Raw genomic sequence first — 9,527 nt, 5'->3', positions numbered from 1 at the left:
CCAGCCATTACTTTAGGTCGTCACGTGAAAATAAAAGAATAAAATACGGTCGATAGACTCTTTTACAAATAAAGTTGCTAATGCTTTCTTCTCAAATAACAAGATTGATCATAAATACATTCATCATTTAAAGATGTCCAAAATATGGGAGTTTTACAAAATACATAGTGTCATCCAGAGCAAAGGTGTTCACAGTGGTGGCTTCAGCCACATGTATACAATCATCAAATTCCTATACAACAGGTCTACCCAGACAAAAACAAAAGAGTAAACCTAACAGTCAGTCCTAGATACACCCACCCTCAAAAAGTATATAAAACTAGTCCATGGAACTGTCCACTATGATGAAGAGCCTCCACTGGTTGCCATCTCTCTCGGGCCACTATCCTCCGTAGAGTCTGCCTCAGATGCCAACATGACTTCCTCGGGAGAATCCACCTTAGGGAGTGGGTCCTCATCGCCCTCTAGAAAGTCAAGAGCATCCCCAGCAGGCTCGGGAGGTAGCTCCTCGAGATCCTCCTCTGGGTCTTCCTCGGATGACGTTACCTCGATCACTTGGACTGGCTCCACTAGACGATATGGTGTAGGCGTGGGTAGTATCCACTCCACAGTACGCTGAAGCGTGCGCACGGGTTCATCTGGATGCACCAATGAAGTAGCCGTAAATCAAATCGTGCCCCGAAATCGGCACCTCGTGTTGCCTTCGAGGGTCTCCCAAGCTCCCTCTAGGCACTCCATCTCCACTCGATCATGGATTAGCTGCGCCGCCATCACGATGTACAAGAAAGAAAAGAAAGGGGTACACTCTTTTCACAAGAATCTAACTATGCCGCACACAATGCGTCTCATAACCACTACATGCAAGTAAAAGGGGTATCTTAAGGCTTTTCATCTCTGGTAATCGATTACACAGCCTTGGTAATCGATTACCAGAGGCAAACTCGAATTACATAGCTCAGGACAGAAATCTGAAAAGCACTGTGAATCGATTACACATACCTGGTAATCGATTACCAGTGACCCATTCCTCTGTGTAATCGATTACACAGACTGGTAATCGATTACCAGAGCTCCACATCTCCATTCCTTTAAGCCTGGTAATCGATTACACCCCTTGGTAATCGATTACCAGAGCTCCCTAGCTTCCTGACCTCGTTTTCAAGCCTGGTAATCGATTACATCCCTTGGTAATCGATTACCAGAGACCATCTTAGTCTCCTGTCTTCATTTTTAAGCCTTGTAATCGATTACCCACCCTTGGTAATCGATTACCAGAGGCCATAACCCATATATCACACAAGATTCAAGCTGGCCAGCCACCACACAGCCTCCTTGCTTTGTGGTCTTTGTTCCTTTTATCTGTTGACTGCCAGGAGCTCGCCTGTTTAGGTACATCACAGGTTCTCACTGACTGACTATGCCCGGGTTGGGTCGGGATTGGTCAAGCTTGGTTTTGGGCAATAGCACCCCACTGACGTCCCCAAGGTCTCCTGACCCCCGCGACATATCTCCAGGTACCACTCTGTGGTCAACAATAAAAGCAGGAAGTTTCACCCTTCACACTTCCTCATCTCAAGCTTGTAGGATTATGGGGTACCCATCACATGTGGTACTAGGTGGCGGTCGGGCGATGGTGCACAACAAGTTTTCCACATCCACAATCGCGCATAAACCCACCATCCCCTGTTGCCCACCTCCAACTGAGCTCACGTACTCCCACGTAGCCCATATCCTCGTTTCTCTCAACACCGGGTCCCCATCAATCCTCCCAAGCTTCCCAACATCCAAGTAAACAACATTCAAACAGCACAACTATCACAGCCAAGAAAACAGGGCAAAGGCAGAAAACTCTGCCCAAAAACCAACCAAAATCACAGCTTTTCTCACTTAAAGACCCCAGTAACAATTCCTTGTCCAATTCGTTAACCGTTGGATCGACTCCAAAATTTTACTGGAAGTCTCTAGTACATAAGCTACATTTTGACCGTTGGGATCTACTAGCAAACATCCAGAACTCATTCTGACTACTCTTTCCACAACCAGCAAAACAAGCATTTTTCTGCACAAAGCCAAAATTCTGCTGCACCTATTTGACAACAAAATTCTGCATAAGTGCAGATTTCGAAAATCACACTTCCCTCATCCAATCTTGCCCAAATCAATCCTACAAGTCCCAAATCATGTATCAATCATGTCTAAACCAAAGTCAAGCTTCAAACACAGCAACACAAATCTAGGTGTCCAAACCCCTCAATTAATGGATTTTCTAGGTTTGAGAAGTGAAATTTAGAATGAGGTAAATTTGAAGCAAACTCTCACCTCACACAAGTCCATAACATCAATCTAAACTTGTTCAAACTGGATTTACACCTAAAATTCACCGAATCAAAATTTGACTCCTCAACACCCAAATTTACCCTAGAAATGGCTCTTTGTTCACTTTGGTCATTTGTTTTTCTCTCTGCACAGCCAACCTTTCTCATAAGTCCTAAATGCATTTCAAGCTAGATTAACTCACTTTAACCTCCATTACCACAGAATCCAGATTAGCCTTCCAACTCTCAAAAGCTCACTCTTTTTCCACTCACAACACCACATTCTCACTTCTAACCCTAGGTTAACTCTACCCTTCATCTCTAACAGTTTTCCATAAGCAATTTCAGCACATAAACATCACAAGCATCATCATAAAAACCCTAAAACAGAATGGGTAGCTTAACTCATCCAAACATGGCAAGTTCAACATGCTTTCAACAAATTTCTTCACAAATAATATCATAAGCAGAAAACTAGCAAACTACCCATCATATCTCCCAAAACCCCATACCCACGAAAATCAAGAGAGAAAGAAGTCCACCCAAACCTGAAATTTCGAAGTCCCACCGTAGAGACGCCTTCACGACTCCGAAAATGCCCTCCTTTCGCGATTTGGAGCAGAAATGGCACCAAAGGTTGGAGCTTCAATGGTGGAGAAGAAGAAGAGAATGGCAACGTGAGAGAGAGAGAAAGGCTTCTAAAATTTTTGGGCTGAGTGAGGAGAGAGAAAAGCTTTTTGGTTTTAAAAAAGGGTTTTCTCTTTTTCTATTATTTTATTTAAGCTATGCCACATGTCTCCATTTGAGTGGAGCAAAAGGGCCCACTTTCTCTTTTGATTGTGACCCATACTCAGCCACAAAAGTGAGAAAAATCTGACCTTTGAAACGCTAAAATCCTGCCTCGGTTTGCGTGTCGTTTCTCTGGTTCCAGTTCCTCGCGTTTCTCTGCGTCCGTCGGGGCCAGTTTTCGAAAGTAGCAATATATATATATCAAAACGCTCAGAATAAAACCCCGAGCGTGGTTCAGAGGTTGGTTTGTTAAATTCTAAGTCGCACGCAAAACGATGATTTTTAGACTAATTAATTAAGAATTAACCATAACCTCCCAGTTATGGATTTCTCTTCCTTAATTAGCCTAACCCGCATATCTTGCCCCCCACTATTCTACTTCTACCAAGAACATATATGCATATACACTAATAATACTTATATATATATATATATATATATATATATATATATATATATATAATCATTCAAAATACATCGTTTCAAAAATTCCGGGTAGAAATTTCCAGGATGTCACAATACTCCCACCCTTTTAGGAATTTCGTCCCGAAATTAACTACTCTATGAACAAACTTGGGTACAATTCTCTCATCCTATCCTCCAACTCCCATGTAGAATCACCCTCATCGGTTCCCCACTGCACCTTCACCAACGCGATCTCCTTTCCTCTCAACGACTTCATTCTTCGGTCAGTGATCTTCTGAGGTTGTGCTTTATAGGTGAGGTTATCCTTCACCTGTACCTCGTCCACTGCAAGTATATGTGATGGATCTGGGTTGTACCGTCTCAGTTGAGAGACATGAAACACAGGATGCAAATTCGATAAACTCGGAGGTAAGGCGATATGATAAGCTACAGGCCCAACCTTCTTCAAAATCTGATACGGACCTAGATACTTGGGCGTCAACTTCCTAGATTTGAGAGCTCTTCCGACCCCGTTACGGGAGAAACCTTCAAAAACACATGTTCTCCTTCCTGAAAATCTAGTGGCTTCCTCCTTCTATCATAATAGCTCTTCTGCCTATCCTGAGATGCTTTTATTTCTCTCGAATCAACCTCACTTGTTCGTTAATCTGTTGTAGCATTTCAGGTCCAAGAAGTACTGCTTCTCCATCATCGTACCAACAAATAGGAGTTTTGCACTTTCGTCCATATAAAGCTTCAAAAGGAGCCATACCAATACTGGCTTGGTAGCTATTGTTGTAAGTAAACTCATCAATGGCAAACAATCCATCCAGCTACCTTGTTGCTCTATAATACACGCCCGAAGTAGATCCTCTAGAGTCTGAATGGTTGTTCAGTCTGACCATCTGTTTGAGGATGATAAGCTGAACTAAGCTTTAGCTTTGTCCCCAAGGCTTCATGTAGACTTGTCCAAAATCGCGAAGTGAACCTCGGATCCCTATCGATACAATACTAGAAGGAATTCCATGCAACCTTACTACTTCCTTGATGTACAACTCCACTAGCTTCTCCATTCTATACTTCATATTCACCGGAATAAAATGAGCAGATTTGGTGAGTCGATCTACTATAACCCACACAGCATCATGCCACGACTAGTCTTGGGTAAACTAGATACAAAATCCATAGATATGCTCTCCCATTTCCATTCCGGAATTTCCAATGGCTTCAATTCTCCTGATGGTCGCTGGTGCTCAGCCTTAGCCTTTTGACATGTAAACACCTTGCTACATATTCAGCTACATCTCTCTTCATACCATGCCACCAAAAACTTCTCTTCAAATCTTGGTACATTTAGTCATTCCTGGATGGAAACTAAGACGACTTTTATGCGCTTCTTCCAAGATCTTAACTCTCAAATCATCTAAAGATGGCACACATATCCTCCCCTTGAATCTAATTAACCCGGTTGTGTCCTTCTCAAACTCCACATCCTTATCCCCCATTACATCTAACCTTGCCTTGCAAAAACGGGTCATCCTCTTGAGCCTCCGTATGTGATCTACGAATTCATTGGTGATCTGCAACGCTCCCACAAATAAGCTCTTGGGTCGTACCTCGATTGCTAGATTCAGATCTCGGAACTCTTCTATCAATCTCTGCTCCAAACTCATCATAGTCGCAACATGTAAGGACTTCCGGCTTAGCGCATCGGCTACTACATTAGCCTTTCCTGGATGGTAGGAAAGACCAAAATCATAGTCCTTGAGGAACTCCATCCATCTTCGTTGTCTCATATTGAGTTCCTTCTGATCAACAAGTATTTGAGACTCTTGTGATCACTGAAAACTTCAAAACGAGTACCGTACAAATAATGCCTCCAAATCTTTAAGGCAAAGACCACCGCTGCTAGTTCCAAGTCATGGGTCGGGTAGTTAACTTCATGAGGACGTAATTGACGTGAAGCATAAGCCACACTCTTCCCTCTTGCATCAACACACACCCCAGCCTTGCCCCTTGCATCGCAATACACTTCAAATGGTCTCTTAGGGTCGGGTAAAATTAACATCGGAGCTGTCGTCAACCGCCTCTTCAACTCTTGGAAACTTTGATCACACTTCTCATTCCAGACAAACTTCTCGTTCTTACGAGTCAACTTAGTTAGGGGCAATGCCAATTTGGAAAATCCCTCAATGAATTTCTATAATAGCCAGCCAACCCCAAGAAGCTTCGAACCTCCGTTGGAGTTGTCGGTTGTTGCCACTCCATAACCGACTCCACCTTGTTCGGATCCACCGCAACCCCGTCCTTAGAAATCACGTGCCCCAAGAACTGCACTTTCTCCAACCAAAATTCACATTTCGACAATTTGGCGAACAACTTCCTATCCCTCAGGATATGCAACACAATCCTCAAGTGCTTCTCATGCTCTCCTTATTCCTCGAATACACTAGGATATCATCAATAAACACAACCACGAACGGATCCAAGTAATCATGGAATATACGGTTCATATAGTCCATGAAGATGCAGGAGCATTAGTCACCCAAATGGCATGACTAAATATTCGTAGTGCCCATACCGAGTCCGAAATGCAGTCTTTGGGATATCTTCCTTCTTAACTCGGATTTGATGATACCCCGATCGCAAATCTATCTTCGAAAATACCGTCGCTCCCCTCAATTGGTCAATCAAATCATATATCCTTGGTAGAGGATATTTGTTCTTGATAGTGACCTTGTTTAACTGCCGGTAGTCTACACACATCCTCATACTTCCATCCTTCTTTTTAACCAACAAGACCAGCGCTCCCCACGGTGATGCGCTTGGACGAACAAATTGTTTGCTCAAAAGATCCTGCACTTGTGCCTTCACCTCTGCTAGTTCTACCGGAGACATTTATAAGGCGTGATCGACACTGGATTCGCCCCAGGCACCAAGTCAATAATGAATTCCACTTCTCTCTCAGGTGGCAATTCACAAATGTCGTCAGGAAAAACTTCTGGAAATTCTGACACCACCGGTATACAACTAACTTTAGCGTCCTCTTCCACATACATAGAGAACAACACCATGTAAGTTCGAACATCCCCCGTTCCTTCGTTGGCCGCATCCCCTTTCAAAGATTTACTTGAAACTACATCTCCACCAAACACTAGCATCTTCTCCTTGCAGTCTAGAAAGATATGGTTAGTAGATAACCAATCCATCCCCAAGATCACATCTAGATGAGCTAAAGGTAGGCAAATCAAGTCCGCCATAAAAGATCGATCCTCAACAATTATAGGACACTTCAAACACACCCGAGAGGTGGTTACAGGCTCGCTCGTCGGAGTAGACACCACCATATCATATGGTAACTCCGTCGCACATAACCCCAACCTCTCTACACATGCATGAGATATGAAAGAATGCGTGGCACCTGAATCATAAAGTACATCTAGTAGTTTATCAGCAATCAAACACTTACCCCGTATCAAATCGTCGGAGGCAGCTGCTTCTGAACCACTCATAGCAAATACCTGGGAGGGTACTTTTGGTCTTCCACCACTAGTGTTGTTGTTGCTAACATTACCGCTCCTTGTGGAATTAGTGGGTCCACGATTGACGGTGTTGGAATTGGCCGTCACCGTCGGTCTCCCGGTCACCCTACATTCTCGAGCATAATGGCCCACCTTGCCACACACATAACAACGGTTCTCCTGTGTCTGTTGGAGCTGTGGGCAATTCCTCTTAAGATGCGGTCCCCCACACTGAAAGCACTGTACCCCAGTCCCCCTTGACTGGCTCATGTTGGAGGTAGCCATAGGTTGCTTCCCCTTGTTGCTAGCATATGGCTTCATCCTTTTGTTACTATTCCCCCTAAAAGGATGGTTCCTCTGGGGTCCTCCTACGCCCCTAGCTTGCCTCTCCTTCATCTTATCTTCAAAAATCCTGCACTTTGTCACCAGCTGGTTAAAGTCCGTGATCTGCATATAACTAACTGCTTGTTGGATCTCCAACCGAAGTCCATTCTCAAACTGAGCACATAGATCTTCCTCATTCCGAGCATCTTGGTATTGAGGCCAATACTGCAGAAGCTCATTAAACTTAGCTGTGTACTCCCCAACGGACATGTTTCCTTGCTTCAAATCCAGAAACTCCCTCGCCTTCCGCTTCCTGAGATCTCGCGGGAAGTAATTCTCCAGGAATTTGTCCGCGAAGGCATTCCAAGGAATCACGCCTCCAGGTGTGACAAATGAAGGCTTCACGAACTTCCACCAATTCTCGGCCTCTCCTTGGAGCATAAATGTCGCATAGAGGACCTTATGCTTCTCAAGGCAACCCATCGCCTCGAAAATCTTTTCCGTGTCAGCTAACCACAACCTAGCACCTTCCGGATCATAGTCTCCACTGAACTTTGGCGGGTGGTTCTTACGGAAAGCCATGAGTCCCCGATACTCCGCCGGCTCCACATCACGTTCCTGCACTAGAGTTTCCAGCACAGCGATGATGCGGTCAAGGACATCACGGTTCGGATCCCTACCACGTCTTGCCATACTTAACCTGTAGGGAAACTATTAGTACCCAAGAAATCCTAATGAGAGAGTGTACCACACAGGCTATGACAGTTATAACAACATCCCTCTCTTTATACATACTTATACACACAACAATCCTATGAATCAGTCACACATTCATGCTCAAGACAAGAAGGCAGAAATACACACAATGTGTGACTTAACGTCACTCCCCAAAACCTACTTCCAAGTTTCAGAGATACACAACATTCACACAGCAAGACCATAACAGGTTCACTAGGATCCAACTTTTGCTCTGATACCACCAATTGTGGCGTCCCCAAAATAATGACTAGTTTAATAGTAATGATTTAAATAACAAAAACCATGGTAAAAATTTTTTTTCTTCTTTTTCTTTTTCATTTCTTTCTCTTTTCACCATAACTAGGTTTAGAAGGAAAATCCTCACTATAGAGTCCTGAATGGCCGGTTCACAACTCTATTCGGAGTCATTTCTTTCTTACCGCTCATAATCTCTAAACTATTTTGCTGTTTCAAAAGGAAGAATGTACCAGCCATTACTTTAGGTCGTCACGTGAAAATAAAAGAATAAAATACGGTCGATAGACTCTTTTACAAATAAAGTTGCTAATGCATTCTTCTCAAATAACAAGATTGATCATAAATACATTCATCATTTAAAGCTGTCCAAAATATGGGAGTTTTACAAAATACATAGTGTCATCCAGAGCAAAGGTGTCCACAGTGGTGGCTTCAGCCACATGTATACAATCATCAAATTCCTATACAACAGGTCTACCCAGACAAAAACAAAAGAGTAAACCTAACAGTCAGTCCTAGATACACCCACCCTCAAAAAGTATATAAAACTAGTCCATGGAACTGTCCACTATGATGAAGAGCCTCCACTGGTTGCCATCTCTCTCGGGCCACTATCCTCCGTAGAGTCTGCCTCAGATGCCGACGTGACTTCCTCGGGAGAATCCACCTCAGGGAGTGGGTCCTCATCGCCCTCTAGAAAGTCAAGAGCATCCCCAGCAGGCTCGGGAGGTAGCTCCTCGAGATCCTCCTCTGGGTCTTCCTCGGATGACGTTACCTCGATCACTTGGACTGGCTCCACTAGACGATATGGTGTAGGCGTGGGTAGTATCCACTCCACAGTACGCTGAAGCGTGCGCACGGGTTCATCTGGATGCACCAATGAAGTAGCCGTAAATCGAATCGTGCCCCGAAATCGGCACCTCGTGTTGCCTTCGAGGGTCTCCCAAGCTCCCTCTAGGCACTCCATCTCCACTCGATCATGGATTAGCTGCGCCGCCATCACAATGTACAAGAAAGAAAAGAAAGGGGTACACTCTTTCACAAGAATCTAACTATGCCGCCACACAATGCGTCTCATAACCACTACATGCAAGTAAAAGCGGGTATCTTAAGGCTTTTCATCTCTGGTAATCGATTACACAGTCTTGGTAATCGATTACCTAAGGCCAAACTCGAA

Source organism: Glycine max, chromosome 13 (assembly GCF_000004515.6).
Source record: "Glycine max cultivar Williams 82 chromosome 13, Glycine_max_v4.0, whole genome shotgun sequence".
NCBI classification, from domain to species: domain Eukaryota; kingdom Viridiplantae; phylum Streptophyta; class Magnoliopsida; order Fabales; family Fabaceae; genus Glycine; species Glycine max.
The sequence above is the reverse complement of the archived record's forward strand: the minus strand, read 5'-3'. Positions refer to the sequence as shown.